Raw genomic sequence first — 24,115 nt, 5'->3', positions numbered from 1 at the left:
ATTCAGGGCCAAAAATAAAAGTACCTCCTGGGATACAGTTTTTCATATCAAAACTATGTGGTAAGTATAAAAAGAGCAATATTCCCACTAGATGAACTATTATTCTTTATTCCACAGTCCTGTGAAGATCACTGTTTTAGAGAACTTAGAGGTCTCCTAACTAGGATCAGAACCATGTAGCCATTGGACTTCTGATTAACTTCCTTAAGTAGGAGATTTTGGGCAACTAGAACTCTCTAATTCTGCACTACATATTGAACTTTCCAATCCTTGCAAAATTCTTCATGTTTATTGATCCTTTGTATGATGAGCCCCAAAATGTACTCAATCCCACCTTTGATAGTATTCACTCTGGTTCTTGGATGGGCCTGATTCTTGGTTCTGTTTTTGTTTTCATTGTTGTTTCTTTATATCTTTCTCTAACGAAATAAAAATCTACGAAAGCTCTTTTTTTAATTAAACAAAACTAAAACATTTAATATGATATCCAAAATTACTCAACCATAATGTTACTGGATATCCTCTCAAAATTCTGATATGTTTCTCCTCAATCAACTGTTGACATGGACCTGAAGAACAGTCAGCATTTAGGTTCAAGTATTTTACCAATAATCACTTCTTTACTCTAACAGAAAAAAAATGGTTAAATTGAACACCTGTGAAAGTATGTCTATTAATATTAGATCAATGCTTCACTTAAAATCTGATAGTTCTTTCAGGGATGATGCAAATTCATACACTGTCCAGAATCTTTAATGGCCTTTAAAATTGAAATAGAATTTCAGCTATTCTAACAATTCTAGATGGCTACCTCTTGTTAACATGTTAGACTCAGGAAGCCTGGAAGTGTGATCCCTTGGGTCAGAGAGAACAGTGGAAGGAGAAGGTGGGCAACAGCCAATAGCATAAAGAAGAAGGAAAAAGGATGTCAGAATTAGTGGTTTTCCCATATCAATTTACACCTTCTACTCCCTTGCCTGAGAATAGTACGCTTCTGCCATCCCCTCACATCCTCAAAACATACACTCATCAAAACTAGAAAATATCCTTGGTGTTTGAAAAACATTTTTAAAATCCTACAACTGCTGCCCATATATATATTTTGAATTAATTTTTGTATGTGGTGTGAGCCTAGGGTCTAATTTCATTTCTCTTCATGTGGATGGCCAGTTGCTCAGCACCATTTGTTGGAAAGACCCTTCTTTACCCAATGTCATATACACACACACACACACACACACACACACACACATATTTGAAATATTTAGATTTCTTTTAGCTACCATAAGGTCATAAGTGAGACACTCTAACTATTGGGTGAAAGCTTTAAAATCTAAGCAAAATTTGTAATGGATACATTAATTTATAATAAATACACATGAGAAATCTGACATTGGGGGTGGACAAAGGTTTCTCAGGACACAGAAAGTAATAAAAACTATTGATAAATTAGAATTAATGAAAATGAAAAACTCCACAAAATACATCATTTTTAAAAAAAAAAAAGAATGCGCTAGGCACAAAATAGGAGAAAATATTCACAAAACATATCTGATAAATGATTAGTATCCAGGATACATAAAGAACTCTTTCAACTTATAAGATAAATATTCAAATTTTAAAATGGGCAAAGGATTTACACAGATTTCACAAAGGAAAATAGATGTGATCAATAAACACATGAAAAGGTGTTCAATATTAGTAGTCATTAGGTAAGTACATATTAAAATAAGCATTAAAAATGAGCATAATGAGATACTATCACACATCCACCAGAATAGCTAAAATTAAAAAGACTAACAATACCAGGTGTTGGTGTGGATGGCCAGAATGCTCATACATTTTGGTAGGCATGTGAAATGGTATACTGTGGGAAAATATCCTGCAGTTTCTTACTAAACTAAACATAAACCTACCTTATGACCCAGTAATTCCATCCCTAGGTATTTACACACAAGAAAAGTGTATGTTCACAAAAGATTTGTAACAGTTTTTTCATGGTAGCTTTATTCATTAATAGCTCCAAACTGGCAACAATTCAAGTATCCACCAACAGGAGAATGGATAAATAAGCTATGGTATATCCACAGGATGGAATCTATTCAGCAATGAAAAGGAATAAACTACTGATACCTGCAGCAACATAGATGAATCTCAAAAACATTATACTAAGTGAAAGAAGCATAATGTTTTACCCAAAAAGAATACGTTCTGCATAATCCTATTTATATGAAGTTCTAGAACAAGCTAAATTAATCTATTGGCAAAAATATCCCAACTGTGGCTGCCTTTGAGGATGAAGTGAGGATAGGACTTGACTTTGAAGGGGCATGAGGAACTTTCCAGAGCGATCACAATGTTATCTTGATAAAGTTCTTAGTTACACAAGCATATGCATATGCCAAAACTTATTAAATAGTACACTTAAGATCTGTGCATTTCACTATATGTAATTTTACCTCGGAAAAAAATGCATAAATACTGAACTCTAGTTAATGATATGCATGCTGAAGCATTCCAGACTGAAGGTACTGATGTGCACAACTTACTTTGAAATGTATAAAACAATGAGATGGAAAGATGGATGGACAGAAAAATAAATTCATGGAAAGCTATGTAATAAGCAATATAGAAAAACGTTAATGGTAGAATCTAGGTAGTGGATACATAGTAAAATTTTACCAACTTTTCTGTACGTCTGAAAAGTTATAATACAATGTGAGAAAATCAAAAGTAACCTAACATGAGTTTTCAAACATCAAGATACAAGATTTGTCAATTTCCAAGGTATTTTCTGCTATTAAAAAAACTCTAAAAAGGGCCATCTTGCTGTATCGTTCCATTATTAAATGACCTGAGGTCAGTTCATGGTCAAAATCTATTTTTCACCCCCATACTTAGTCATATGGTCTTTGACAGAGTTAATCGGTTCTAGTATTTTTCCAAAAAGCTTCCATTTTCAACTTTTCCTATTGATGTGCTCTTAGTATCAGCATCTGGTGATCTCATCCAATTATGTATGTAAAAGGTGAAACATGGTTTTCATTACTGTGGTCTTTCTGACAAAAGACAGTATGACACATGTGACATAATTATTAATATACTCACTATAAAACCAACACAGATTTTAACTTAATTCATTTCGGTATATGTATAGTTCTAAATATGGTTTGCAATATCCCTTAAAGAGAAAGCCGAAGAATGTAGGTATCAGAATCAATATAACAAAAAAAGAAAAAAAATCATACTACATTCTAATATGCTCTCTGGAAGTACTGCAATAAAAATAGTAAGAATTAAAGAACACCAAATATTTTCTTGAATTTTATCTTTAAAGATATAGCTTCAGAACTCTGATATTCAGATTCAATTATAAAATAATATTTTCACTGTCTTTAAAATTGTTTCTGTAGTAAATAGCAAGGCTAGGTTACTGATTGTGTTTTTAAAACCTCACAGATACAATTTATTTTAAAAATAAAGTGAGAACTTCCTGACTGAGAAAAAGGGGGAATGGAACATTTTCTACCAATTTTGTGTCACAACTGCCTCAGTACATCAAGTAAAGCAAAGAGTAGTTTATGATGAAGGATGACCTTTACCTCAATTGCCAGGAACACTATTTTTTATATGATGAAACAGACTTCCGTCAAACTACAGTCTCTTTGTGGAACTAGATAATGAGTATTTACGATATTTAGCCAACAGGAGTGACAGCGACGCAAGATGGTAGCCATCACGGACTCGGACAATGTATGAAAACCGAATATACAGCCTTAAAATAGAATGTGGATCTAAATACCCAGAAGCACCTCCTTTGTAAGATTTGTAACAAAAATTAATATGAATGGAGTTAATAGTTCTAATGGAGTGGTGGACCCAAGAGCCATATCAGTGCTAGCAAAATGGCACAATTCATATAGCATCAAAGTTGTCCTGCAAGAGCTTCGGCGCCTAATGATGTCTAAAGAAAATATGAAACTCCCTCAGCCACCTGAAGGACAGTGTTACAGCAATTAATAAAAAAGAAAAACCACAGGCCCTCTCCCTGCCCCCATTCAATTTAAGCAGTCTTCATTTTCCACAGTAGTAAATTTTCTAGCTACATCTTGTAGACCTCAAAGTACTGGAAAAGAAGCTCCCATTGAAAGTCAGTTGTTTATCTTAAAATACTGTAAATGATACTAATTTTTGTTCATTTGAAATATATAAGTTGTGCTAAAAAAAAACAACAACAATATTTAGCCAAAAAACCATAAAAATAATGTCTAAAGGTTCATGATGGGAAAGTGACCTAAAATTTTCAGCTAAAATAGTAAAAGTCATAAATGGGTATTTTTTATTTCAAAGACAGAAAAGCCCAATAATCACAACACTGAGTTATAACTCTGCCTTGTGTGAAATGTTTACCTTCAAACTATAGAAAACATGGTTTTAATCTTTCTAAAGTTTCACAAAGCTTACTGAGAGTACCACCTAAGATTCTCCAGACACAGAAAGGAAATGAGTTACACAACTGTCTCCACTAACACTAACCAACAAAACATGAAAAAAATAGTATTAAAACAGTAACAAGAGATTCATCATCCTTTATATAGTGTCTAATGTTAAAGCAATATCACTGTCTTATTGTCTACTGACAGAAAATACATTACAGGTGGACATAAAGTTGAACTGTAAGAGAAGGCTCAGCTTTAAACCTATTAATTAGAGCCTATTCCTTAAATCATAACAATCTTCTTTTCCATTGTGCATCATAATTACAATACAGTATTTAATATTCAGCAACAGCCACAGCTACATGATGCTAAATTACACCTTGTACTGGGAAATGGATTCTGTAAGTAAGTACAGGAACATTGACAAAAGGTAAGAGCTACTGACTGACATTCAGACACATTCATCTGGGAATAGTTTTAATTATTAAGAAACCCAGGAGTTGAAAATGTTTTCAGGAAGGCAGCTGTGGGGTCCAAGCATGCTCAATGGAAAAGGAAAACAGCAGAGCTCAATCTCTAGACCCCCCCAATCTATATTCACTACCTCTACAATTTTCCTAGTAGAGTTGTAATACCACCTTCCACTGACAGCATTTTTAATATTCAAAACTGTTTTCACAACTATTTTCTCATGGATTCTTCCAGGACAATGGAAGAATGGCAGGACTGCAACTGAAACACACTTCTCCTGAAACCTAAGCCTGTGTATTGCAACATAAGCAACTCAGCACTTCTAAGGTGGCAAGCATCATTTAATTACAATACATGTATTATAATGATAGCTGTGGTTCAATGAAGCCAAATGGTTAGATACTCAATAGCACCTGGTCCTGATTAGTAAATTCACTTTTTCCAAAATGTATTCTATCAATAGCATGGGCTGTTAATAGATGTTCCGAGAAAAAAAAAAAAACAAACAAAGAAAAAACGTACGATGACAAAATAAACTTGGAAAATGCTAGGCTTAAAAAGTAAAATCAGAGAGACATCATCAAAAGGGCAGCATGAGGTGAGCCGCTGGAAATCTCCCCTGGAATTTACAACAAACTGAACAGCTCTAACTCCACAAAGGACTCCCGGCACAGCAGACAGGCAAGACTAAGAGGCTCACTACTGAATTCACCTAAAGGTGGGCAAATTGTGTGAGCAGAGGAGGAAGGAAGGGAGAAGTGCAAAGACAGAGCCGCGAGGGCGCAGGAAGCAGACTTAGCTCAGTGCTCCAAGCTCGCTGCATCCCGGAACTACCGCAGCTGCGAGAGCGGGAAGAACTCGGACTGCTAGGGCTCCGCTTATGGCCCACAGGGCTGAGGGGACAGCATATAATACGGCTGAATCCAACGCTCAAAGCAGAGACCTTGGGAAAAGACTGAGGGAAGAAGGCTGAAAACGGTGGTTTAAGCCCTCACTGCCAAGCAGAGAACGCAAGCCTTAGGCACTGAGACAAGCCTGCCCCTCCCTACCTTCCCAGAGTTCGCACCGCCCGCACCTGCCCAGTGCTAGAAGTGGAAAAGTAGCAGTGTCAGATCAAAAGAACAAAATATTTGCTGTTCTGAGAACTGTGGACCGCAGACACAGATTCACAGCCAACCTAGTTCAGGCAAAGGGCAGGGAGCTGTGGAAGCAAGACCTACTGTGGTGGTGGTCGCCACCATTGCTCTGAGCCACCTCTCAAAACTCACCCCGCTCCTGACCCCACCTATCTGGGCAGATCACTGCAGAAGTAAACGGAACTGCTAAAATATACAGGCTCTGAATCTGGTGCAGGAAGAGCTTTGGAACTTCAAAAGCTCTCCACATACCCACACGGACACTGCACTCTGTGACCCATGCGAGCTATTAACAGAGGAAAAGCCCGTCTCCCAGGGAATCCCGCCATTGTGTGAGAAGCTGCAATAATGCAGAGAAAGCATAGCACTACCATGTGAGAGAGAAAAAAAGGCTGCAGTCGGAGAGAAAATAAAACATTCCACCAACAAGTACTAGAAAACAAAAGAAATACCTCTTCCTATCAACCTGTTGCACAAGCCACTCCTGTAAATGTCTAGGAAGAGAAATAATAAACAAGCAATTGCCATGAATAACCAAGGCAACAAGACAGCGCAGAAAGAAAGTGAAAAGTCTCCAGAAAAGGAACTTAAGGATATAGAAATATGTGACTTAAATGACAGAGAATTCAACATTGCAGTCCTGAAAAAACTCAACGAGATGGAAGAAAACACAGAAAGGCAGTTTAACGAACTCAGAAACACAATCAAAGAACAACATGAGCATTTTACGAAAGAGATTGAAATGTTAAAAAACAACCAAATAGAAATTCTGGAGATTTACAACTCAATAGAAGAAATTAAGAATGAAACAGCCAGCACAGGTAGCAGAGTTGACCACATGGAAGAAAGAATCAGTGACATCGAAGATAGAAACCTGGAAATTACACAGACTGAAGAAAGAGACTTGAGACATAAAAGAAATGAAAGAACTCTACAAGAACATTCTGATTTCATCAGAAAGAGCAATATAAGAATAATGGGCATACCAGAAGGAGAAGAATGAGAGAAGGGAACAGAGAATATATTCAAACAAATTGATGATGAAAAACTCCCAAGCTAGTGGACAGAACTAGATCCTCGAATCCAAGAGCAAATAGAACACCTAATTACCTCAATCCCAAGAGGCCTTCTCCAAGGCACGCTGTACTGAAGCTGTCTACAATCAAAGACAAAGAAAGAATCCCCAAGGCAGCCAGGGAAAAGAAGACGGTAACCTACAAAGGAAAGCCAACTAGATTATCATCAGATTAATCAGCAGAAACTGTACAAGCCAGGAGGCTTGTACAAACTATGGAAAGAGAGAAATCATGAGCCAAGAATAACATACCCAGCAAAGATATCCTTTAGATATGAAGGAGGAATAAACACCTTTCCAGACATACAGAAGCTGAGGAAATTTTCTAATACACGACCTGCCCTACAAGAAATACTAAAGGAGCCTATTCAACCACCATCAACAGGGATAATTTGTGGCAACCAAAACATAAAAAGGGGGAAGATTAAAGGCCTGAACTGGAATATGGGAATGGAGTAAGTAAGCATGCTGAAGAAAATGGAATACTCTAAATATCATACTTTGTTTTAAATAAACTTAATGGTAACCACTCAAAAAAAAATCCAGAACTATGATAAAAAAAAAAACAGAGGGAAACATCATAGAATACCACCACACAGAAATAACAGACAAGAAGAAAAAGGCAAAGAAAGCATGGAGACACAAGCTTACCAGAAAACTGAAGATAGAATGATAGGAAATCCTCACATATCAAAAATCACCCTAAATGTAAATGGACTGAACTCACCAATAAAAAGGCACAGAATATTACACTGTATCAAACAACTAAACCCAACCAAATGCTGTCTCAGCTACAAGGTCTTTGTCTCAGCTACAAAGAGACACATCTCAGCTACAAGGACAAGCATAGACTCAAAGTGAAAGGGTGGAAATGGACACTCTGGCAAATGGTATCCAGAGAAAATCAGGTGTATCCATAATGATATCAGATGAAACAGACTTCAGAATGAAAAAGATAACAAGAGACAAAGATGGACATTTCATAATGGTAAAGGGGACGATACAATAAGAAGACATAACAGTCATCAATATTTATGCCCCCAATCAGGGAACACCAAACTATGCCAAGCAACTACTAACAGAACTAAAGGGAGAAATTGACCAAAACAGAAATATACTAGGGGACCTAAATACATCATTGACAGCTTTGGATAGATCATCCAAACAGAAAATAAATAACAAAATAGCAGCCCTAAATGACACATTAGATGAAATGGACATAATTGACATTTATAGAGCATTTCATCCTAAAACATCAGACTACACATTACTTTCTACTGTACATGGAACATTCTCAAGAATAGACCATAGATTGGGACATAAAACTAACCTCAGCAAATTTAAGAAGTTTGAAATCATACCAAGCATATTCTCTGATCAAAAGTCTTTGAAATTGGATATCAACTTCAAAAAGAAAGGAGGAAAAACGACAAATACATAGAGATTAAACAACATACTTTTTTTTTAATTTATTTCATTTTATTTTATTTTTACATCCCTCACACCGTGAACCCCCCTGCCCCCATCCACCACCACCCCGACCTCACACCGAGCCATCACATTATACACATAAAATTATAGTAAACAACATACTTTTAAAGAACGACCGGGTCAAAGAAGAAATTAGAGAGATCAAAAGACACACAGAAACAAATGACAATGAAAATACATCCTACCAAAATTTTTGGGATGCAGCAAAAGCAGTTTTAAGAGGAAAGTTTGTATCATTACAGGCCTATCGCGAGAAACAAGGAAAATCCCAAATAAATAACCTCACGTTACACATTAAAGAACTAGAAAAAGAAGAACAAATGAAACCCAAGGTGGGCAGAAGAAAGGAAATAATAAAAACCAGAGCAGAACTAAATGAAATAGACAACAAAAAGACAATAGAAAAAATTAATCTGAGAAAGATTTGGTTCTTTGAAAACATTAACAAAACTGACAAACCCTTGGCTAGACTCACTAAAATAAAAAGAGAGAAGACACTAATAAACAAAATCAGAAATGAAAAAGATGAAGTTATAAAGGATGCCGCAGAAATACAAAGGATTATCCAACAATATTATGAAGGACTATGTGCCAACAAATTCGTTAACCCACAAGAAATGGACACGTTCTTAGAAACATATAGCCTCCCTAGGCTGAAGCAAGAACAACTGGAAAATCTAAACGGACCAATCACCAGTATCGAAATTGAATCAGTCATCCAAAACCTGCCCAAAAGGAAAACTCTGGGACCAGATAGCTTCACTAGTGTTTTCTATCAAACCTTCAAAGAGGCTCTAATGCCAATTCTGTTCAAACTCTTCCAGAAAATTGAAGAAGAGACAGTAAGTATTCCCTAACTCACATTATGAGGCCAACATTAGCCTGATGCCAAAACCTGGCAAGAACACAAAAAAAGAGAACTACAGACCAGTATCTCTGATGAAAACAGATGTAAAAATCCTAAACAAAATTCTAGCAAATCGAATTCAACAATGCATTAAAACGACTATTCATCACGACCAAGTGGGGTTCATTCCCGAGGCACTAGGATGGTTCACATATGCAAATCCATCAAAGTGATAAATCACAAACAAAAGAAAGGACAAAAATCATATGATTATATCAATTGATGCAGAAAAAGCGTTTCACAAGATACAACATGGATTTATGACTAAAACACTTAATAAAATTGGTATAGAAGGAAAATACCTTAACATAATAAAGGCCATATATGACAAGCCCTCAGCTAATCTTATAATTAACTGGAAAAAACTGAATTCCTTTGCTCTACATTCAGGAACACGACAGGGCTGACCCTATCACCTCTGCTTTTCAACATAGTGTTGGAAGTCCTTGCCAGAGCAATCAGACAAGAGAAAGAAATAAAAGGCATCCAAACTGGGAATAAAGTAATTAAATTTCACTCTTTGCAGAAGACATGACGCTGTATATAGAAAACCCTAAAGACTCCACCAAAAAGCTATTAGAAACAATCAACGAACACAGTCACATGGCCAGCTACAAAAATCAACACACGAAAGTCCATTGCATTCTTTTTTTTAATCTTAATTAATTTATTTACTTTTTATTATTATTTTTTAAATTAAATTTATTGGGGTGACAATTGTTAGTAAATTTACATAGATTTCAGGTGTACAATTCTGTATTACATCATCTATAAATACCATTGTGTGTTCACCACCCAGAGTCAGTTCTCCTCCCATCACCATATATTTGATCCCCCTTACCCTCATCACCCACCCCCCACCCCCTTACCCTCTGGTAACCACTAAATTATTGTCTGTGTCTATGAGTTTTTCTTTCTCATTTGTTTGTTTTGTTCTTTTGTTGATTTGATTTATATACCACATATCAGTGAAATCATAGGATTCTCTGCTTTTTCTGTCTGACTTATTTCGCTTAGCATTATACTCTCAAGATCCATCCATGTTGTTGCAAATGTTCCTATATCATCTTTCCTTATGGCCGAATAGTATTCCATTGTGTATATATACCACCACTTGTTTATCCATTCATCTATCGAAGCACATTTTGGTTGTTTCTATGTCTCAGCCACCGTAAACAAAGCTGCAATGGACATTGGAGCACACGTGTCTTTATGTATAAATTCTTAAATACTAACAATGAAATCTCAGAAAAAGAAATAAAAAAAGAATTTCTTTTGCAATTGCAGCAAAAAAGCGTAAAATTCCTAGGAATAAATTTAACCAAGGATGTGAAAGACCTATATGCTGAAAACTACAAGACATTTTTAAAAGAGATTGGAGAAGACAAAGAAATGAAGAAATATTCCGTGCTCAGGAATTGGAAGAATCACATGGTTAAAGTGCTCTTATTTCCCAAAGCAATATACAGATTTAATGCAATCCCCATCAAAATCCCGATGGCATTTTTTAAAGAAATAGAACAAAAAAATCATCAGATTTGTTTGGAACCATAAAAGACCCCGAATAGCCAAAGCAATCTTAAGAAAAAAGAACAATGCTGGAGGTATCACATTCCCTGACTTTAGCTTGTAATACAGGGCTACAATAATCAAAACAGCATGGAATTGGCAGAGAAACAGACACGTAGACCAATGGAAGAGAACTGAGAACCCAGAAATAAACCCCCTTAAATGTGGACAATTTTTTACAAAGAAGCAAAAAACATACAATGGACAAAAGACAGCCTCTTCAACAAATGGTGCTGGGAGAATTGGAAAGCCACGTGCAAAAGAATGAAACTGGACCGCTATCTGTCACCATGTACCAAAATTAATTCAAAATGGATCAAAGACTTAAGCATAAGACCTGACACTATAAACTGTATAGAGGAAAACATAGGTACTAAATTGATGGACCCTGGGTTGAAAGAACATCTTATGAATTTGACTCCAAAGGTAAGGGACGTAAAAGCTAAAATAAATGAATGGGACTATATGAAACTTAAAAGCTTCTGTAAAGCAAAAGAAACCATCGACAAAATAAAGAGGCAACCAACTGAATGGGAAAATTTTTTTTTTCAAACAGTGCCTCCGATAAGGGGCTAATATCCAAAATATACACTGAACTCATACAACTCAACAACAAAGAAACAAACAACCCAATTGAAAAATGGGCAGAGGACCTGAAGAGACATTTCTCCAAAGAGGACATACAAATGGCAAATAGACATATGAATAAATGCTCAACATCACTAATCATCAGAGAAATGCAAATGAAAACCACAATGAGCTATCACCTCACCCCAGTCAGAATGGCTACCATCAACAAGACGAATAGTAACAAGTGTTGGAGAGGCTGTGGAGAAAAAGGAACCCTCATACACTGTTGGTGGGAATGCAGACTGGTGCAGCTGTTATGGAAGGCAGTGTGGAGTTTCCTCAAAAAATTACGAATAGAATTACCATATGACCCAGCAATCCCTCTCCTAGGTATCTACCCAAAAAATCTGAGAACATTTATCCATAAAGGCACGTGTGCTGCAATGTTCACTGCAGCTTTGTTTACGGTGGCCAAGACATGGAAACAACCAAAATGTTCTTCTATAGATGAATGGATAAAGAAGTTGCGGTATATATACACAATGGAATACTATTCGGAGGTAAGAAAAGATGAAATAGCACCATTTGTGACAACATGGATGGATCTGGAGAACATAATGCTTCTAAGCAAAATAAGTCAGAAAAAGCAGAGAGCCGTATCATTTTACTGATATGTGGTCTATAAACCAAAAACAACAAAAGAACAAGACAAACAAATGAGAAAGAAAAACTCATAGCCACAGAAAATAGTTTAGTGGTTACCAGAGGGTAAAGGGAGAAGGTGTGGTATATGAGGGTAACGGGGATCAAATATATGGTGATGGAAGGAGAACTGACTCTGGGTGGTGAACACACAATGGGATTTATAGATGACGTAATACAGAATTGTACACCTGAAATCTATATAATTTTACCAGCAATAGTCACCCCAATAAACTTTAATTGAAAAAAAAGTTAAATCACCATCAAGAAATGTCTCAGTATTGTTAAATATGTTTATGTCTGTTCTCTCCAAGAGGGAACAAATTCAGTTAAACAAGGAGCATTTTTTTTCCTTTTGAAAAAGCATTTGGAGGGATTACAGTCCAACAGAATATATTTTGAGAAATGCTGGTTTAATTCATATTAAGGGGAAGGAGAAACACAGGATACTATGAAGTTGAGCTTGTCGTTTTCCATTCATTATCTCATTTAATCTCCACAAGAATCCTGAGAGATTGGTGCTATAATTATTCCTATTTTAAAATTAGAATAAAAAAACCCAAAAGCATCATGAAGTTAAGTATCTTGTTTAACTCACTCAGTTAGGAAATTGCAAAACCTGGATTTAAGCCCAGGGCATATCAGACCCCAAAACCTATGCCCTTTCCAATATATAACACTGTCCTACAATCTACAAGGTTGGAATATTTAGAATTATAAAAATAAGCATATAATGGGAATACTGGAGTCTGACTTAGTAAAGTCAATGGAGTGAAGTTTAGCTTTTGTCTTATTTCTCCAGTTCATCTGGATAATGAAAATGGGACAATAACTTTATGACTGCATCTACTCTAATCATTCCTAGAACCTAAAATACAACCGATTTTATTGCATATCTCCTATTTAATGTGCACAAATATCTTTCTGTATATGATAGCACTCGGAAAATAATAGTGTGGCATGTCTACTAATATCCATTTCCCAGCTAGTATTGTGTGATACACTATGCACATTAAAAGAGGGGCTACTCTATTTAAACTTGGTAAGAGTACTACAAGGAATCATGACATGTTTCTGTCCTTCTGGTTGACAAATAACAGAAGAGGCTAGGGAATATACTGGACTTACTCCCTTCACAAATTCTCATGTACTAAAAGCTCCACATACCTGAAACACAAGAAAGCCCAGTTCCTTTCACCATCCCCTCATTCCAAGATCAAGGAAGGTGGTCCTCCTTGGTAGAGTATGCAGGTGCAATTCTAATGTTAGAAAGGGAGAGCAGACCCTTACTTGGTTTTTAAAACCAACCCTTTTAAAGGGTACTATGAGGCTACAGAAGTTGCTCTGCCAATCAGCTCAGTCTGCCAGAATGAAGGACCAGGCCGTGTTTCCAGTCCTTAGGAATGGAGAGACCTTCCTGTATTTAGCGTTATTAGTCATTCCATACTAGTGCACTCATTCAAATCCATTTTTAGACAACCAAGCCACGTACATGAATAATATACAAAGGCTGCCCTCAATTCTTGTTTTTCTCTGTGATATCATCTATTACTACTGACTCAATTATCAGTTCTCTGCTGATGACTCACAAATTTTTATCTCCAATCTGGGCCTCTCTGGTGAGCTCCTGATAGACTTCCAGTTATTTCTGGGCCGAAAATACAGATCATGAGTCATCAGCTTATTTGACATCTCTCTTCATTAAATCTCTCAGGTTAACTTTAATGTCTACATGTCCAAGAGACAAATTTATTATCTGTCCCCCACCCCCAATTCAGTTTTCCTCTTGGTTTTCCCCATTTCAATAAATACCAACACCATTCTTACAGCTGCCTATGTTAAAAATGCTTGATCTCGCTCATCAGTCTTTCCTCATGTATCAATTGTGGATAATTTCTCAAACTCATTCTATCTTTGCCATCCCTACCTCTGCTGCTTCGTTTCTTCCGCTTCCAACCCAACCTCCACATTACTGCCATTGTAATCAGGCCTCGACAGACCACCTTGTGTCATTCCCTGGCTTAAAGATGTTTAATGGCTCAGTAATGTCTCTAGAGTCCAAAATCCTTAGCATCGTTACAAGACCCTTCAAAACTTAGTTCCAACTTAACTCTCCAGCTTTATATCTGGGCATCACCCTTCTCTGCCATGCACCAAATGCATCAACCACAACCACACACCCAATATTGCCTGAGTCAAGTGCCTGCCTGTCTCTCCGCCTTTATTGATGCTATTACCCTCTACCGAAAATGCTATTCCATCACAGAACTAATGATAACCTACTCAAACTAGTATCATCTTCTCTGGGAGGCCTTCAGCTCTCCGATATATAACCAAAGGAACTGATTTCTGCTTCTGTAGCTCTGCACATACTTCCATAAGAGCTCTGCTATATACTCTCTTATAATTATACTGCATGGATGTTTCCTGACTAGACTAGGAGCAACTTAAGGGCAAGGACAGCAGTTTGGTTATCTCGGAACCCTTAATGCATGATAATAACTGCTAACTAAGTGAATTAATGCACTGCTATTAATCAAGGCTTCAGGATCAGATGGATCTGGGTTCAAATCCCAGCTGTGCCTCTGACCAGCTGCATGACCTCAGCCAATAACCTTACAGAGAGGTTACTCTTTAAAGCCTGTTTCTTTACCTGTACAATAGGAATGAAAGCACTTAAAGCAGGTCCTGCACATAGTAAATCTTCCTCCTCCTCCCCCTCACAAAATATGGACACAAGAGAACATGCCCAAGATGTCTCCAGTGCCCTTCCACTGGCAATTACCAAAGTCCAGGGCCAGACAGATACATTGATTTTCACTGCCAACTGTGAGAAGGAAGAAGAGAGACAGAGACACAAGAATGGGGACACTGCTGAGAGAAGGACAGAAGTGACAGATCAAAGGACTGAGGACAACTGATTCCCTCTCTCTTTTTCCCTATCCTCTACTTCACAGAGTAGTCCCAGTTCCTAAAATTTAACCCTTCCTGTGTCATGGAAAGGCAAATCCAACTCCACTTCCATTAATGGGAAAAAAAAAGGAAATTAGAGTGACAGGATAAACCTTCAAGGTTTACTGCTGTAGATCACTCTGCTTCCACCTGTGAAGCTGAATGGAATGATATGCTTCAAACTCCCAAGGGGCGGGTACACAGTTGCCATTTCAAAGTAAAATTAAAACAAGGAGAAAGAAAAATATAAGAGAAAAAGATTTTTCTTTATTTTCTTTTCAAAAGAAGGTGAATGGTAAAGAAGTTGGTCAAGGGGAGGGAACTGTAGTGAAAAAATGCATATGTGCACTCAATTATCTTTGCATGTAGTTTTCTAGGTTCAAATTCAAACCCACTAAATAAAACAAGTCAAAGTTAGTAATATCTAGAAAGAAGATGATTTATCATGATTTCTACAAAGAGCTGTCTCAATCAATCTAGCCTCTGTTTGAGCTCTGGGGGGAAAAAAAATCCTCCTTTTGCCAAGAATTGTCATTTGTAAATGAAGCTCATTTGCAAATGAAGTTCCTGTCATACAGATTTCAGTGACCTAAAGATAAAATGACATTTGTTTCAAAACCATAAAATTTCAGATTGCTTCCTAGGATTTTTTCCCCCACACCATCCCCCAAAATAAACACTGAACATATTCCTGATGATTCCAAAGTAAAAGCCTTTTAATGAACCTGCTAATTTTATTGTCAGACCTGTCGGCAACACCTCAACTTTTTACATGTATCCCACTGGGCCTTCACAGTGACTCTTCAAGATAGGACGTGCACTAGATCCGCTTTCTGTTGGGGAAAACAACATATGTCACATAACTAATGAGTGACAGTCACAACCTGAATCGGGTCTCTTGACCATCAAGCCTAGTGTGTCATTGTTTTACAACCCTTCAGCTTGTTTTTAGTGAAAGAGCACAGGCTTTGCAGTCAAATGCACCTGAGTTTTAAATCCTGGTTCTTCCCCTTAATAGATAGACATGTGACACTGGACAAGTTATTTCAATTCTCTGTTTCCTCACCTGCAAAAGGAGGGAAATTATACTTCTCTTAGAGAACTGCAATAAGAATTAACTAAATATTTGTAAAGTATCTGACATAGTACCGAGCAAATATTCAATAACTGATTATTATTATGCCACACTGTCTTTAATATCATACAACATCTTGAATACTAGAATAGGTTAAGCAAATGAAAACTACTTTCACAAATTAGTGCCACAGATATCATGAAATCTGTCGTTAACATCGGGGAATATGGAAAGGATAAAACTAGGGAAACACTTGGTTCTTTGAAACTTTATATCCATTTTTCTCACCCTTACAAGAGATCACTGCTGTATTTTATCTAAATAATAGAAGGTACAAATAAAAATCTTCTAAGTGAGGTTACGTTTTCTTTTATTTCCCTTTATGGTAGTCTTGAATCTAAAACCTTTCAAAAACTTCTTTTTGAACTACCTCAGTCACACAGGTGCGAGTATTCCAGTATGAGAGAAAGAGCCATGTTATTTTATTTTTGCCTTAAAGAAAACAAACAGACCTCAATTTCCACAAGCTAAAAGCTACTAAAAATAACTTCACAAGAGTAGCTGTTGAATCAATACTGGTTTCTTCTTTCAGAAGATAATAATCATAAAATATCTACAGAGTATTTTTGTCCTTTCATTACAGAAGCAAAGCATCAGACCTAAATTTTTCACTTAACTCTACATATGCAGAGTTAATTTCCAGGGCAGAAAAATATCACAAAACTGACAGACTACTGCAGATGCAATTTCTGTGGTGACTCAATGAGGTAGAGCTTTATTAAGCCCCCCACCCCACACACACACACACAAATCTGACTCTAATAGGAAACCCAGGAACTCTTTATATAAAAGGAAAAATGATGCTTAGCTCTCAAAGATCTTCATAGTCTCATATACATGGTAATAAATCAGTAACAAGTTATTGCGACCACTCCCATTCATGCCACCCTCCTACCATCAAACCTAAATGATGCCTGTTACTCTCTTGTAGCACTACTCTTTTTTCCTTCACAAGCACAATTTATAACATAAATTTCAAGCATGTTTAATGCCTAAATCCCCTACTATAAGTGCAGGAGTCATGCTCTGTTTTGTTGTTCTCCTCTCCATATTCAGGGACTAGCAAAGCCCATTATCACATTTGAGTTTTACAACTGGATTCTAATTATAATGTATGTATTTCTTGAGAAGTGACAATTCTTGACAAATTTTGTGTCTCCCACCTCAGTGCCAAAACATAATGATGCCACTAACAGAGAGAAAAAGGAGATGTCCAAATAATGCCAATCAATGATGGAGAAACAGTGAGCCCAGAAAGCACCATTTGAAATGATGGTCAGTCATAACTCTACAATTCTCAGGAAATCTAATGGGATGAATTTTCTAATGCGATCCTATATGATTTAATTTCGTTTTGATCAACTATTTATTTGTAAAAAAAAACAATTAAGTTTTTTTATTGTTCTTTCACCATGAGTACCACAACATAACATAATATCACTAAATAATATTCTTAAATGTGAAAAGAATGAGCACATACAGAGTGGTGATGATGAGACACGATTATGGCATATTTTCACTTCATCAATTCAATTAATTTTATCCTTTCACTCATGTATTCATTCTCTTCTCATGAACTATCCTTAAGTCCTCCAGATAGAATATACCACACTAATACTGGTCTCTTGGAAGTGGTACGTGGGAGGAATGACATATATATTTTTCAATTTAGGTGTGCATATGTGTATGTAGTATATAGACATACACATTGCTTAAATTTTTGTTATAAGTATATGTACATATTTATGATTAGGGAAAAAAGATTTTTACAAACAAAAACATAAAACAACTCCAGAGACAAAATAATTGTTTACTTCTCTTTATCGCAATTCCTAGATACAATTTCCTAAGTAGAAAAAAAAAATTATTTTGTCAGACAATAGAAAAATCTAGCTCAGAAATTGATAGATATCAAAGACTGACATCAGTTCATAACCTCACAAGATAATACTATTTAGATTATCATGCTTCTTTGGATAAATTGTTAAAGTATGACAATGTTTTCAACTTTAGAAATAACAATGTGGTCATTGTATCAGATTAAAACAACAGCTATATTTATGACATTCATTTGGGCCCACCTCAAAAATCCACTAAATACTTAATATAATGAGACTTAAAGACCTCAAACATTGAGTGCTCTCTTTTGTAAAAAGACTCTAAGAAGAAATTAATTTAAATGAATTCAGTTAGGTAACATAATTGTTTTCAATGTATTTAGTTTATTTTCTCTCTCTGTCTGAAGCAGTTGTAGTAGAAAGTGAAGACTGATAGGAAAAACAATGAAATCAAACAATGATTTACACGATTAAGAGAAAAGATTGATTGAGTCTGTAGACAATTATTGGTAGAAGTAAATTCTGTTCAACTATAACTGTTGCTCTCGATGCAAGGCCCTTTAGCAACTTCAAGTTTAAAGTAAATGCCAATCTCTACATTTTAAATTGCAAATTGCTTTTCTAAATCACAACATCTATTCTTGAAATTTCACATGTCACCAGGTCATTAATATCTACAGTAAATGTAGTTCTCTGGAAAGAACCACAGATTTTACATTTACTGAGACAGACAGCTGGCACACAAATATATAGCTCCTCCAATTATAATTTAGCAGAAATTAACTTTAGTTTAAAATCTGTCTACAGAAATTTGTGACAACACAGCAATGAAGTGACTACTGTGAATAAGATTAGCTGCTGTTGATAGTGATGATGCTCAGATGTTTATAAATCCGCAGAGGTTGTATTGTACTTAGCATTTTGTAATGGACCACCCCAGAACCATTTACCGTCATCACTTAAATAGTATACAAACATAAACAACGGCAGAAGATTAAAGTACTAAATTGATCTTCATAAAGTCATGAATGTAATACATACTCATAAAAAAACTCAGAGTGCATTTTGCCTGTTGTTATTCTTATAGCTTTGTCTCATTTAATATTTAATGTTTTAATGTATGAAAGACTTTAATCAAAATAAGAAAGATAACAGCACTCAACACTTTGTCAGGATAAAATTATCATCAGTTTGGGTTACCATTCTACTGGCTAACTACATAAATCTTCCTGCAAAAAAAAAGTGAATTTTACCTAATTACATTTTACCATTACATTTTATTGAGGCACATAGTTATACAGGTTCAGTAAGTCAAACTGACATTGTGACAATTTAAATTAGATAAAAAGATGTTAAGAGTATTATACAAAAATAGAAACATGGTAAAAATTTGGGATGATACATTTTTTACCAAAATATTAGACATACACAAATAAAATTCAAATGCATATGGATGTCCACATTTTGTTTATAACAGGAAATTGGAAACACCTCAAATACAGTAGTATAGAACATATTAAATTGTAATGCATAAAAAATATACAGCCCATTACAATTAACTGAAAATTTGTATTTTTCATATGTTAAGGTGTTATTTAAGTAAAAATAAAAAGTAACATCTTCTGTAAGAAAACTTATGTACCTACAGAAGAAACTATTACCTGTCCACCAAAATCTCCCTTTCCTCCCCAGATGGGAGCAGACATGTGGCCATCAAGCTACGGATGGGTTTCTTGCCTCCATCCAACTATAACTATTTGTGGATATCTGACTAAGTTTTTGTCCAGGGAATAGGAAAGGAAGTGATAAATGCCATTCCAGGCCCAGCCCTTAAAAAGACAAAGGTCTATCCACACTCTTGTCTCCTTCCTAGAAGCTGAACCTGGGCAAACTTGTGACCCAGTTTAGACCATGCAAACAAGAATGCCCTACTGTATGCTAAAGTGAGAAGGAAGGAGCCTGATTCCTCATGGAGCAGAGCCATTCTCCTATTAGTGGTGGACTCTTCATTATTTGTTTTAATCACAAACAATTTTTAGTAACTGTTCTTCAAGCCACTGTATTTTGGTCTCTTTATTACAGTCCCTTATTCTTTCATTCTAACTAATGTGGCATGGCATAGAAAAATGTCGTAACTAATGTTCATGGTATATATGAAATAAAGAGTGACAGCAGTATGCTTTCTTATTTTTGTCTTCATGATAGAGGGTACATATATTACTTTTGTAATAAAAAAATCTTAAACAGGGTTTAATAAATTTTACAATATAAATTATTATTTCTCTAATCCTATCTTTGTCATCCTCCCTTACTAAATACAGAAGACAGGTATTGTACAGAATAATTAAAATAATACATAATACATTTAGATGGGCTAAAAATATTCTCTAGAGCAGGGGTCAGCAAACTTTTTCTGTAAAGGGTGTGACAGTAAATATTTTAGGTTTTGCAGGCTATATGGTCTGTCACAACTACTCAACTCTGCCGCTATAACAAAAGCAGACGTAGACAACACATGACTGAATGAGCATGGCTGTGTTCCAATAAAACTTTATTCACAAAAACGGTCACCTGGCCTGTGGACCATAGTTTGCCAACCCCTTGTCTAGAGTATAATCCTCACTGTACCATTACAGTAGTACCACGGTTTTCGAACATCTCTGTTGACGAACATTTTGATTTATGAATGCCGTAAATCAGAAGTAAACGCTTTGGTTTTCGACACAACTCAAAAGTCGAATATGTCACACAGCTTCCCCTGAGTACAAGATCCTGAGGTCTAGCTGTCGGTGGTTTTCGAATGTTTCAGAGCTAGTGGATTCCGTTCGAAAACTGAGGTACCACTGTATTACATAGTTTATATTGTTTTAAAACATTAAAGAAAAATAATAGTGAGCAGTTTTCATTCTCCATGAATAGAAACATCTTCCCCCAAAATGGAAAATCTGAAAATTGGAAAACAAATCAAACATGATCTACAAAAATTTTCTTTTCCTATTCCTTCAAGAAATGAAAAGCAAGCTCCCCTGAACCCTACACTATCACCAAATGGCATTTACGTAGTGTCTACCCACACACGGTGCTCTATCAGGTGACAAAGACAAGGCTCGTCATATGCCACGATGCTAGGATATGTGCTAACTGCTATTGTTCTAAAAGTGGTGATGAACTGTAACAATGAACTTCTTTATCTCCAATCTCCCATATAGGAGATGGCTAGATTACAAATTCTGACCATAATCATGGAATGATATTAAGTTCCTAGCCCCTTCACATTCATAAACTCTTATATTGAGTCATTTATCCAAAAAATATTTACTGAGCGCCTATGTACCAAGAGTCTCAAGACAGATGAAGTATATACTAATGTAAGACTTCTCATTATTTCCTATGAAGCAGCTCTCATGGCTTAAGAGAAAGCTTATGCCAGGGGATAGCTTACAGTAGTCATCCATAAGCACAAAATGTTAAAATTTCATGTGTAATCTTTAAACAATCTGGTAAATTCTGCATCTTACTCCATTATTTTCCATTATTAAATGTTTTCAATTTGATTGGAGGTATTGGTATGCATTCATAGTTTATACATACACACACACACACACACACACACACACACACACACACACATGCACACCTAGGTAGAGAGGTAAAAAAATATAGATGTACATGGATGGCTTAATATACATAAATATATTAACTAGCTATCTACTGAGAGAGCCTAGAAGTAATAACACTCTAGTAAGACTCCAGTAGCACACCTAGTACTCAGAACTTGGTTTCTAAATACCATTGTCAAATACATGGAGAGAGAGCTCCTTGATAAGTGGTTGATTCGAGGAGTAGAGCAGGGAAATGCAAGATGAGCCTGGGATGCCTTGCTGTGTCAGAAAGTCAGAAAGTGCTCAAATAAGGATGGGGCATTTCACAAGGAGATAGGAACATACTGGAAGGAACTCATGATCAGCAAAGCCAGAACAATTTGAGCAAAATAAACAATGGTAGTATTAGATCATGAACCCAAGAATAAAACAAACATCCAAGAACCCACACTGATATAAATAATAGAAGAAATAAAAGGGGGAGAAGAAACAGCTCTTCTTTGCAGAAGAACTGCAATAAATAATTGAAGATAGGAAGAGGAAAATTTTAAAAATCACCATTGGGCAAACATCAGTGTACCCTGGGGAAGATAATGTGAGACTATTGACAACTAAAACGTGGGATCCTGGACCAGATCCTGGGACAGGAAAAGAACATTATTGAAAAAAATAGTGAAATTCAAATGGGGTCTGCAGTTTAGTTGTTAGTATTCCACCAATATTAACTTCTGAGTTTTGATAATTATACTACGGTTACATAAGATTATTAATTAGCATTAGGGGAAGCTGAATAAAGTGTATACAGAAACTCTCTGGGGTCGGCAGGTTAGCTCAGTTGGAGTGCGGTGCTCTTAACAACAAGGTTGCCAGTGGCCACATGGGCCACTGTGAGCTGCGCCCTCCACAACTAGATGGAAACAACTACTTGACTTGGAGCTGATGGGTCCTGGAACAACACTTAAAATAAATTTTAAAAAGTTTTTTTAAAAATGTGTACATTAAAAAAAAGAAAGAAAACTTTCTTTACTAATTTTGCAACTTTACTGTAATTCTAAAATTTGTTCAAAAATTTTTAATGTTTTAATGCATTTAATGCATCATAATGTACATAAAAGTTATACACCAGGCAGATGTTCCACTGTTTATCCTTTGGCTTCATATTTCACCACCACCCCACCAAGAACCAGAACACCACTAGTGTGAGAAGCATGGTTCTAAACCATTCAATAGAACTTAATTGAGAAAACAGCAAAAATACAAGGTAATGGTTTTCTGCTGTGTCTATAAATTACAATTAGTTGGAATAATTCAAGTCATCAGCAACTACAAAGTTAGTGTGGTATATTTCAAATATATTTGGAATAGGAATAAGAAGATCTGAGTTTTGGTTCCAGTCACCTGCTTGTCTGACCCTGGGCAAACCTCAACTTTCTCATCAACAGATGACTGCCTCCCTTTTAAACTACCATGAATTTACCAGCTGTACATCAGCAAGGACCAATGCTGTACTGAGCATGGATGAGGCAATTCTTAACTCCCATCACCAGGTACGTGGCTTTGCACACACAAATATTCTTAACATTTATATATTTATCAAATATTTATTTAGGGACTGTTATACATTAGGCCTTAGACATTTGGAATACAAAGATGGCTAAGATGTGATCCTTGATCGCCAAGAGTCTAACGAGGCCAACAGATCTATAAACAACAATACTGTGTAAAAAATGTCACATTATAAAAATGTTCAGAATACTTCAAAGCACAGACAAAAAGAAAAACTGACACTACTGGGATTATCAAGGAAGACTTCACTAAAAAGCAGTGTCTTATCTACGTCCTGAAGGATGAGTAGGAACTGTTCACACAGAACAGGGACCAACATGAAAAAGGGCATAAAGATATGAGAGAATATTGTATATTCAGAGAAGGTAATGTTGGGATGCTGATGAAACAGGATGTAAGTAGAAGGGGAAATTTCTCTGAGAATTTACAACTGCAAACCTGAAGCACAGGTGATGATGGTGCGCTAGTGTATATAATACTTGCATAAACCAGAAAGTGTCAAGCCAAGAAATATAAAAATTGAGTTGGGCCAGTGTTGTTGACAGAATAATGGTTCCCCAAAGATGTCCATGTCCTAATGCCCAAATGCTATGAATATGTTATCTTACATGGCAAAAGACACTTTGGAATAAATTAAAAATTCTGAGATGAGAAGAATATCC

At 36.0% G+C, this 24,115-nt stretch overlaps 1 protein-coding gene and 1 pseudogene across 5 annotated transcripts in view; one reads left to right on the top strand and one right to left on the bottom strand.

Annotated features, from left to right (window-relative positions):
• Nucleotides 1-24,115, bottom strand: part of CHM (CHM Rab escort protein) — a 204,005-nt gene that overhangs the window by 141,822 nt on the left and 38,068 nt on the right. The gene's annotated exons all lie outside the window — the stretch shown is intronic.
• Nucleotides 3,752-4,020, top strand: LOC308494448 (ubiquitin-conjugating enzyme E2 variant 1-like; annotated as a pseudogene). Its single transcript has one exon. The product of its transcript is annotated as a ubiquitin-conjugating enzyme E2 variant 1-like (transcript).

The sequence above is a fragment of the Rhinolophus hipposideros genome (assembly GCF_964194185.1).
Source record: "Rhinolophus hipposideros genome assembly, chromosome: X".
In the NCBI taxonomy this organism is placed as follows: Eukaryota; Metazoa; Chordata; class Mammalia; order Chiroptera; family Rhinolophidae; genus Rhinolophus; species Rhinolophus hipposideros.
The sequence above is the reverse complement of the archived record's forward strand: the minus strand, read 5'-3'. Positions and strand labels throughout refer to the sequence as shown.